At 40.9% G+C, this 10,653-nt stretch overlaps 1 protein-coding gene across 8 annotated transcripts in view; it reads left to right on the top strand.

Moving 5' to 3' along the window:
* Positions 1 to 10,653, top strand: part of PIEZO2 (piezo type mechanosensitive ion channel component 2) — a 241,310-nt gene that overhangs the window by 67,236 nt on the left and 163,421 nt on the right. The window lies entirely within an intron of this gene.

The raw sequence follows: 10,653 nt of genomic DNA, 5'->3' as shown, positions 1-10,653 counted from the left end.
TTAAAATTAAATTCCTAGATTCCATATATGTACCAGAATATGGTGTATTAGACAGGTGGCTATTGTTCACGTTACCACTGAGCCAGTACGTGTGTAGTAGAGACCAGGGGAGAAGATAAGAGCTCACCAGCCTTCCTTGACTTGTTACAACATTAATATGGGATCTTCAGGGTATGAAAAGCCTTTTAAAACCTCTGATGTGTTGTCACAAGGTGAATCCTTGGAGATTGTAAGTAGGTGACTTTATTTTGTTTAACAAGCAGCTTTTGACAGAAGGTTCATCATATGAGTTCTTGATAGTTAGGAATGTCATCGCACCTTCTTATCTATCCCCTTTTATGTATGGTATGGTACCCTGCACCTTGTTGTAATGTTTATTATGTTACAGCTAAATAGTATAAAAATAAACACAATATAATAGAACAGTTTAAACAAGACTAAAACGTTATGTTACAAGCTATTGTAAGAAATTAGAGACACACATGGACTCATTTTCGTTGTGTAGGTTTGGTTAAAATCCAAGGCAAAGTTCCACACATTTAACAGGTTCCAGATGATTTCCTTTACAGAAAGTGAAGTAAATGTGTTTCCCCGAGAGCTATGATGAGAGCCCTGGAACCACAAATGCTGATTATTGCAAATCATGGTTGGCTGTGAAGGCCCAGTTTTCAAGTGCACCTTCTCCTAAATATGGGTGATTTTCTTGTGTTAAGCTACATGTAATTGCATGTTAACATTCAGAAGGTGGTCATTTTACACATAAACGATTCCTAACCTTAACTGTTTGTTCTAAGCTATTACTTCAAATAAAGATAAAAAGCTATGATCTAAAGACATTAACATTGTTTAGTCTATAGAACAGAATAATTTGTTTTTATTTCCATTCATGGACCTTCAGTAGCGGTATATTAACCATTAATAATATTTTTAAGTATTACTGTGATTATTTTTATTTCCACAAGATAAAGAACAACCCATCCGTTAAAGTGTCTGGGATATCTTGTATAGTGTCAGATCAGAGTATAGTTCACTAGGCGGCAGCAGACCCCATTAGTATAGATTTCCACAACAATGGTTTATGAATTAGGTCTCCCCTTGACTATATCTTATATACACTATGGCTGCTTATCAATAAGTGTAATTGTTAAAACAATTTTGCAATGAATTATAATACTGTGTGAATGAATACCACTGAAGAAAATCTGTTTACATGCTATTTCATATGTTAGCCGGGTTCTCTCAGTAACAGTTGGGATCGTGATCCCAGCTTTTTAGCCCTATAGATGTCACGGTCATAGTGACTGCAGTGTCTATAGGGTATAACTGAGACAATCGGGACCCTCTGTTTAGGACCCTAGAGCTGCCTTTAGTAGAAGCCTTCTAGATTGTGCTGAATGCATGATCTAACAGTGCTCCTGTCAGCCTATATAGAATGCATAGGCTGACTTTGTAATATACTGCAATATATTAGTATTGCAGCATATTACAATGAACAAGTGATCAAATGAGCACTTGTTCATGTCCCACTCTGGGACAAAATGAAAGTTTTTTTAAAAAAGTACAAAAAAAATATCAAAAAAAGGATAAAAGTTCCCTGATGTCCCATCCCATATAAAATCAAATACAACATAAAAAGGAAAGTTTCAAAAATAACATATTTTATAGGATTTTACTGTTATTTAGACCTCTCAAAGTCACTTAAACCTGAGCAGCTGCCGCTAAATATGGGTAAATCTTGATTTGTACCCAAGATTCTTAATCTCCTAACAACCTAGAAAAAATAGAAAATGCTTTAAAAGAGATGTTGTTATAAAGCAGACAATTTGAAAATGTTGGTTATGAAGTTGTTTGGGTGCCATGACTATCTGCCTGAAAAGTAGAAAATTTTGAATTTTGAATCTGCCCGAAAAGCAGAAAATTTTGAATTTTTGCCAAATTTCTGTAATTTGCAGATTTGTAATTTTGTAAATTTCTAGTAATTTGAAGTACAATGTGTGACGAGAAAACAAATCTCAAAATATCCTGGGTAGTTAGAGTGTTACTGAGGGTCTGTGTGTGGGACATTACTGTGGGCTGGGAGGACACATTTCTTACTGGGGGGCTGTGTGGGCACATTACTAACTTGGGGGCTGTGTGGGGGACATTACTGGGGGGATGTGTGAGGACATTACTGGGAGGATGTGTGAGGACATTACTGGTGGTAGATGTGTGGGGAACATTCCTGTGAGGGCTTTCTGGTGAACATTACTGGAAGGGCTGTGCGGGGACATTACTGGGGGGCTGTATGAGGACATTACTGGGGGGGCTGTGTGGGAGACATTCCTGGGGGGGCTGTGTGAGGATATTTCTGGGGGGGCTGTGTGGGGACATTACTGGGGGTAACTATGTGGGGCAAATTACTGGGGGTAACTGTGTGGGGCACGTTCACATGTGACACGCCTCAGTTTGATCTCATATGTTTTCCAGTGAAAAACACGTGATTGGTAATGAGCACCTGGTTTTGTTTAAATGTAAGACAAACATGTGAACCCAGCTTTGTGGTATTTGGGGGAGATTGTTAGGGGCAGCAGCAGGATAACGCTGTCAGGGAACCAAATGTAGGGACGATAAGGAACATAAGATGTGGTGATGCCTAATGGAGCAAATGTGAGTGCGATACACATGCATTGGGGCCGTGCCCAGGATCTTTTACCGCCCTAGCAACGCCCCTGCTGTCAACCAAGGACAGCACTTTATGCTGATTTTCTCACTTTTATGAACCACCATGTTTCAGGAAAGACCAGTAATTATCATGCAAGACATTTGTGGAGATGGACCATGAAATTGCTCCTAGGGTCATGAACTTATTTATGAGAGAAGCCATTTCTCCTGAAATGTGCTGTGCCTGGCATTTTTAGCATTGTGAATGACAGTCATTGTATCTTTGCACAAGTCACATGTACTTGGAAGCACTGAGTAAATCCATTTGTGTATATAACTGTTTTCATCAGCATCTTTCTGACATCACTCACAGTAAGCTCCATAACAAACTTTGCAATTGTGTTAAAATAAATAACCTTGGCTATAAGATGGTATATTTCAGGGATTTGCCTTTTGCATAAGGCTGTTCTTTTGCATATATATCATGGTTGTGAGCAGCCTATATGTGTGTGCCAGCAATGTGTCCTGGTAGATGACTTGGGTTTAAGGGCCAGCTGACATCATCCCGACTCTACTGGATCTGGTGTCAGCTTCGTGTAGAGCGTTGCTATTTATTCTGTTGCTTCAGAAGTAGTTCTAAGGGAGTACTTCTATTTAATTGTTTAAAGCATTTTTTTATGATCTGCAGCCAATACAGCTGACTGTGGCTTGGAGGTAAAAAGAAATGAATTACAATCACTGGACAGAGCAACTTTTTTTTTGGTAAACGTAATGTAATGTAAAAAATTGTTACGGTTATGGTTAGATTAAAGGGAACCTGTCAGCAGGATGTCATATATCAGGTTAATAGCATATTGCTGCAGGTCCCATTATACACAACATAAACATGTATTTGACCAAGATATCTGCTTGTTCATTTGTTAAAAAATCACATTAAGAAAAGGCATCTATCTTAACTTCTGGAGATGGAGTCATGTGGGTATGTTTTCAACAGTGACTGTATGACTTAAAGGGTATTCCCATTTCAGCAAATAAATGTTATTATTTGAATAATGAAAAGTTATACAATTTTCCAGTATGCTTTATGTATCAATTCCTTATGGTTTTCTAGATCTCTGTGTAGTGGAGTCTGGAATATTTGGTGCAGTAGATTGCTGTTGTATGCCAAGCATGGTTCCATTAAAACATGTAAAACTGCAGTTTGTTGTCAGTTATATTATTGTTTATTCCCCAAAAGAAAAAAATTCAGATATATTTTGTAATAAAAATCAGCTAAAAGAGTCTTTTTTTGAAGAATTTATGTCCTAAGATTCCCTTTGCTGCTTTTGTTTGTTGCGGTCATGACAGGATCAATAGTACATTTATGTAGCTACTTAAAAGGTGAGCAGCATGCCGGATTTAAATTGCAGAATATAGAAAGCTGTGGACATGCAGATCTCAAATCTGTCTGCCATATTTTCAGTGCGGGGAATTAAAATACACATTTCTTTATTTTTTATGTTGTGAAATCTATTGGAAAGGTCTTTGCTTAAAAACTAAAAACCATTAGGGTCATTGTCCAGGAACATTAATTTTTTTTAAGTAGCATCAAGATCTGCTGTAACAAAAAACAAAAGTTCTAATACTTATTTCAGCTCTGCCTTGAGACAATGTGGGAGGGGAAGTCGTCTGAGGACAAAGGTAAGTATAAGTACTTTTTTAAATGTAGCTTACTTAAAAAATAAAAAATCCCAGAAATCCCTTTTGAATATCCCATTGATATCTGATATATCTGATGAATAACATGATGAATGACACAATAGTAGTTATTTATACTACTATATGTAGTTGGATATACAGAAAACACTTTTGTACAGTTTTTGCTTGTTTTATTACCATTTTTAAATTCTACAGAAACCATAAGCAAAACTTAAAAAAAATGTAAAAGAAAAAGGTTAATTAAAAGTAAAAAGTTTACAAGAAAGATAAAAAATATATGGAAATGTAGATGTGTATTTATAGTTTGTAAGCAGAAATGCATATAAAAGATTTATAAAAAAATATCTGGACAGCTTTGTGCTAGTCACTTATATCCTAGTTCTATGGTTTAATTTTAATAATTTCTGCATGATGTGTAATTTCAATGGCACCATCGCAGGGTAACATTTCATTTCTGAGGCAGCATAAATCATACCCTGTCAGGAAGGACAGCTTTGGAGCTGTGTAAATTTTACACTTTATTTCTTTGATTGCCTGGACCAGCAGGAAGTATTTTAGTTGCTCAACCAGCTGTGAATAGCTTTATTGACTTGGATGGGATGAAAATCCCCATCTATTTACTTTGCAGTATTTCTTTAGCTGTTCCAGCACTTCCAGTCTTTAAAACTTCAGATTAACTTTTTCTTTAACTGCACTTTATTGTACTTTTTTAGAAAGGGGGGGATTCAATAAAGTAAATTTCCATTTACTTTAACCGTACAGGCGGTCCCCTACTTAAAGACACCCGACTTACAGACAACCCATAGTTACAGACAGACCCCTCTGACCTCTGGTGAAGCTCTCTGAATGCTTTACCCCTACTTAAAGACACCCGACTTACAGACAACCCATAGTTACAGACAGAACCGTCTGACCTCTGGTGAAGCTCTCTGAATGCTTTACTATAGTCCCAGATTGTAATAATCAGCTCTAATGTGTCTGTAATGAAGCTTTATTGATAATCCTTGGTCCCATTACAGCAAAAAATGTTTAAACTCCAATTGTCCCTGGGGCCAAACATTTTTTGTCTGGATCTACAATTATAAAATATACAGTTTTGACTTACACACAAATTCAACTTAAGAACAAACCTCCAGACCCTATCTTGTACGTAACCCGGGGACTGCCTGTATATAAATAGTGTGCATTGCATTCCAAATAAAATAAGCAAATTGTCATTTTTCATTCTGTGCAATGCTGTAGCTTGTTGAGTTAAAAACAAGTGGTTGATTGGACCTGGTGTCACCCCCCCCCCCCCAAAATCAAAAGTTTCAATCTTCTTTAACCATTTATCAATTACAAATATTAAAAAAGAGGCTTCATAGAAATGGACCATAGAATCAAATAAAAGTACCTAAACTATATTCAAATATATATATTCAGATAGGACCACCATCTGGGGTTTTGGACACCTACTGGGCTCCGGACAACTGCGGCCTACCACACGAGGAAGCCGGGGCCTCGATTACTGTACTCCCCACCACAGAATTCTTGCTTGTCCAGTCGAGATCGGGCCTCCTCTGGAATCTCAAAAAGCCAGCAGACTGCCTCGGGTCCCGGCCCAGGTCCCAGCCAGATGGGGCTCATCCTATCACCTGCAAAGGCTAAACCCATGGAGGCCTATTTGGGTACGTTGCAGCTGGAGGAAGCCAAGGCCTCGATGTACAGCTCCCTGCTGGTGAGCTACTCTCCTGGGCCAGAGTGACATCCACTCCCCTCTACACAAAGCGAGCAACCACTAGGAGACCACAAGGCCAGCGCCTCGAGGCTTCCCCAGAAAGCCTGGTAAGGTGACTAGCCCTTTCCTAAAGCCCACATCCAGAGGACTGCTAACTGAAGCCAACTGTAAGCCCTGCATAACCGGGCTGAAAGAGTCAGATACCCAGTGGGGGTAATCATAGGCCAGGGGATACACCATCTACTACCCCACATAGGTGGCTGGCCACCAGAGACCCCGTTGGAGACAGAGCTGGACTCTGAGACCTGGACCTCTCTAAGGAAACCCCCCTATATGCTCTGGTCACCCCTGACACCAAAGGCCAATCCTCAGAACCTCTGCATCACCTGTGGCATGTTGCCAATTAACCCTGGTGTGTAACTCCCTGCCGGCGGCACCGCTACCTGCTACACTCCCTCAGAGGACTATATTGAGTTATGCACCCACAATTTTCCCCCCAGTTCCCATTGTGGAACTGCTGCTGGACCTGTAGCTCTCTGCCTTGCATCGTTTGTCTACCGTCGCTTTGATGCTCTACTGCTAATTTGTGTGGATTGCTCCAGCGGGGACTCCCACATATGTTAATACCTTTTGGACTCCCACCTCACTCCCTGCTCATGGCGCGGTAAAATGGCTGAAGTTGCGGAGAAGCTGGAGCATTTCAAAAGGCCGGAAGCATCTGCCTCCCCCTCCTGTGACCCCGTGACCCCCGCCTACACAGCCCTCGGCTCCTAATTTAGAAACAAAAAGTCCTTTTGACAATTGAGCAGTGCCAAATCGCAAAGATTGATGAGGTTAAGGTGGACATTGCTCTGATTAGGCAAGATGGTCAACGTAGCAGGGAGTGTTACCGATGTTGAACTGCGAATGGGGGACCTGGAAGATCATCAAATCCCAATGGCCGATATCTTGCTGGAGACGACTGCTCGGCTGGAAAGACTGCATTAGTGCATCAAAGAGCAGGAAAATCGTCTACTTTCCTGGAAAACCTTCTGACATCTACCTAAGGGCATGATAGCTTCTTCACCTCCTTTGTGGTGGAATGGGCGCGCCGCATTATCCCCAAGCCTGTTCCACATGGTGCTCCACCATGCACGTTCATGGCTAAACTTTTCACCTACAAGGACCCGAAATGCCATTCTTTGCAGCCCTGTGTTCCTCTACATACACTGTGACTACTCGGGAGACTGCCCTGGTTTCACGCCAGGTAAATCTACTGCTCGTAATCTGCACAGACTGTTCCTGAATCTCCAGGCGGTCCATGATAATGCTGGGACGATGGTGTTGGTCTCGCTGGATGCAGCCAAGGCCTTTGACTCGGTAGATTGGCCTTACCTTTGGCTAGTTTTGGAACGGTTTGGCTTCCCTAGGGAGTTTGTGGCCTGGGTTCGCCTGTTGTATCACTCCCCCCTAGTCTCTTTTCTGGTAAATGGATCCCTCTCTAGGAAGAGTTTGCTGGCAAAAGGAACCCACCAGGGCTGTTCCCTATCCTCCCTCTGTGAAATTTTGGGGCTTGCCTGGTGTTAGAGGATTGACAATGGGTGGAGAGGGCAAGATGATTAGCCTATATGCTGATGACACCTTGCTTTATTTGTAAGACTTGGGATCCTCTATGATTATGGTGCTGGAGGTAATTAAGGAGTTTGGCACCCATTAGGGCCTTAGGATTAATTGGACTAAGTCATATATACTTTCTATTGACCAATTAGTTCCCACGGCTGAACATGCAGCTCAACCTATTCGTGTAACATCAGAGATCTCATACCTAGGAGTGCGGTTTAAATGCTCTGTTGTGGACTACTACACACTGAATGTACTCCCTCTACTGGCCTTCGTGCGTCGGCACACAGGGCATGGTTGAACCTTTTCCTATCCCTTTCAGCCCGTGTTAACTTAGTCAGAATGGTCCTCCGACCTAAAATCCTGTACATCCTGCTTCAGTCCCCAGTGTATATATTGTGCCAATTCTTTCAGAAGCTTCACAGTTGCATAGCCATATTTGTTTGGGGAGGGCGGAGGTCAAGGATAGCCACAAGCTTGATGTTTTGCCCCTTCAAGGAGGTGGGGTGGGTCTTCCCAATTTTAAGCTATATTATTCGTCCCACTTCCCTTGGGTGTTCCACCTTGAAAACCTTGCAGCATGGCACACCTACTCTAGTCAACACACGTCACCTAAACATCTCCTATTTGGGGGAGACATAAAGACTAAAGGGGCATCCCCCTTGCTGCGCCAACTTCTTTTGTTGTGGGTTTGACAAGTACACTTCCCTGTGGAACAACCCAGCTCTTTCTGAACCTACCCTTTGGGTGCTTTGTGGTGTTTGTGTTTCAAATTTGTCTATTGTTACAAAGTCATGTGCTACACTTTATTTGTACCCACTTTTGTATGGCACACTTTGCACATGTATGACTATAAACATGCACAATGTTTCTACATGTTAGCTCAATGTTTCTAGTCGATACGTCTATGTTAGCAGACCAAGTACCATATATACTTTAGTATAAGGCGACTTGAGTATAAGCCAAGGTACCTAATTTTAACACAAAAAGCTGGGAAAACCTATTGCCTCAAGTGTAAGTCTAGGATGGGAAAAGCATTGGTCACAGGCTCCACCCAGTATGTAGCTTGCCAACCCTCTGTCCCCCATAATAAAGCCTGCCAACCCCCTGACCCCAGTATATCTCCAGCCCACAGTATATAGCCTGTTCCTGCCGCTAGTATATAGCTAGTCAGCCAGCCCCAGTATATAGCATGCCTCCTGCCCTAATATATAGCTTACATCCTGCCAGTATACAGCCAGCCTCCTGCTCTCCAGTATATAGCCAGCCAGCCTTCTCCCACCCCAGTATATAGCCAGCCTGCTGCTGCTCCCCCCTCGGTATATAGCCAGCCTGCTGCTGCCCTCCCCCCGGTATATAGCCAGCCTGCTGACTATATAAAAATAAACTCTGTACTCACCATTCCGATGGCCCAAGCAGGTCCTCTTCTTGCCTCCTGTCGGCAGGCGGCGGCAGGTTCGCAGCGCAGGTCCGTGGCACATACACTGATGTCAGCCGCTTGCTGATATTACAGTGTGCACCGCCATCACACAGGGCCTGTCGTAAACCTACGCAAGGACCTTTCGACGGCCACCAACAGGAATCTAAAAGAGGACCTACAGGGGGCGCCGGAAAGGTGAGTATTGATTTTATTTATTTTTTTTTACTCAAGTATAAACCGAGTTTAGTTTTTCCAGCACAATTTTTGCTCTGAAAAACTCAGAGTATACAGTATATGGTATGCAAATTGTACGCTGTCCCCTGTTTTTTCTTCTTCTCCTTTATGTGGGGTCCTGTGAGACTACCATCAATGTGCTGTAATGTCACTGTGTGCATTGTATCTCCAAATGCCCTTTAATAATGTTTTATCATTGTTTTATAAAAAAAGACATTTCATAGAAATTGAGGGGACTGCATAAATATACCTACGTGGATATTCATGACATCATATGTTTTAAATGTATGATCTACTGGTCTCGGATAACAAATACTAACACCAAATACACAAGAATACTGCCCTTAGAAACTTGGTAATCCTAGACTTTGCCGTAAACTCTCCCCTCCTCCTCCTCTCTGCATTGTCTGCTACCAATTTCAAAATGCTAATGGACATACCATTTTTATTTCCAGTGTATCCCTGATAAATATGGTATTAGCTTTTTAAAAGAAATCCATCTGTTCAAAGATATGTCGGGCAGAAGTTTACATATAAATAAGCTTATGGGGGAAGCAACTTTTTATTTTCATACAGCACATAGAGACACAGCTTCAGAGAACAGAAATGGTTAGTTACAAGTATGAAATGACTCGCATATAAAATTCATATTTTTTCAATGGGTGGACAGATAAAAAAAAACAAGTAGCAAATTGATAAAGGGAACAATGGCACCAGGACTATTCTAGTGGGAAACTTAGTGGAAGGCTGTATCGAGGCAAAATCTTGGACTGCATTATGTATTCCATGATGGTTACAGATATTTTCTGTAATGTCCATTTAACCAAAATCTAGCAATGGAATTTAAAATAAATATATACATTTATTTATGAATTTGACAGTTTTTAAATATATTGACAAAGTCAAAAATATGCTGTAAGTCTTCTCTACGCACTTCAGTGCTCAGTGAACATTGCTGAATACTGTGGTTTCTGCTTTAGTCTAGCATATATTGTGATAGGATGTAAGGTTGATTGATGTATGTTAATCTCAAATTGTTAAGCTGTCATCTTGCCAGGTCGTTCTACCAATAGTTTTTAATGTCAATTTAATTTAGTTGAAGCAAAATGCTAGAAATGAACGTAGACAGTCCATAAATCATTATAGTCCTTTCTTATGTTTCTGGGTTTATTTTCTGTAAGGATATGAAAGATTTTACAAAGGGTCTTCAACTTTTTCACAGTTAAGTCAATTTTTGTTGAAACTTTAAGCTGTGAAAATATTGGTGTACTGTATGAAACCATGAAATCATTACATCAAGCACTAAACTTTTATTGCCTTCTTGATGAGCCTTTCTGTGCTGAAA

The sequence above is a fragment of the Engystomops pustulosus genome, chromosome 5 (assembly GCF_040894005.1).
Source record: "Engystomops pustulosus chromosome 5, aEngPut4.maternal, whole genome shotgun sequence".
NCBI classification, from domain to species: domain Eukaryota; kingdom Metazoa; phylum Chordata; class Amphibia; order Anura; family Leptodactylidae; genus Engystomops; species Engystomops pustulosus.
The sequence above is the reverse complement of the archived record's forward strand: the minus strand, read 5'-3'. Positions and strand labels throughout refer to the sequence as shown.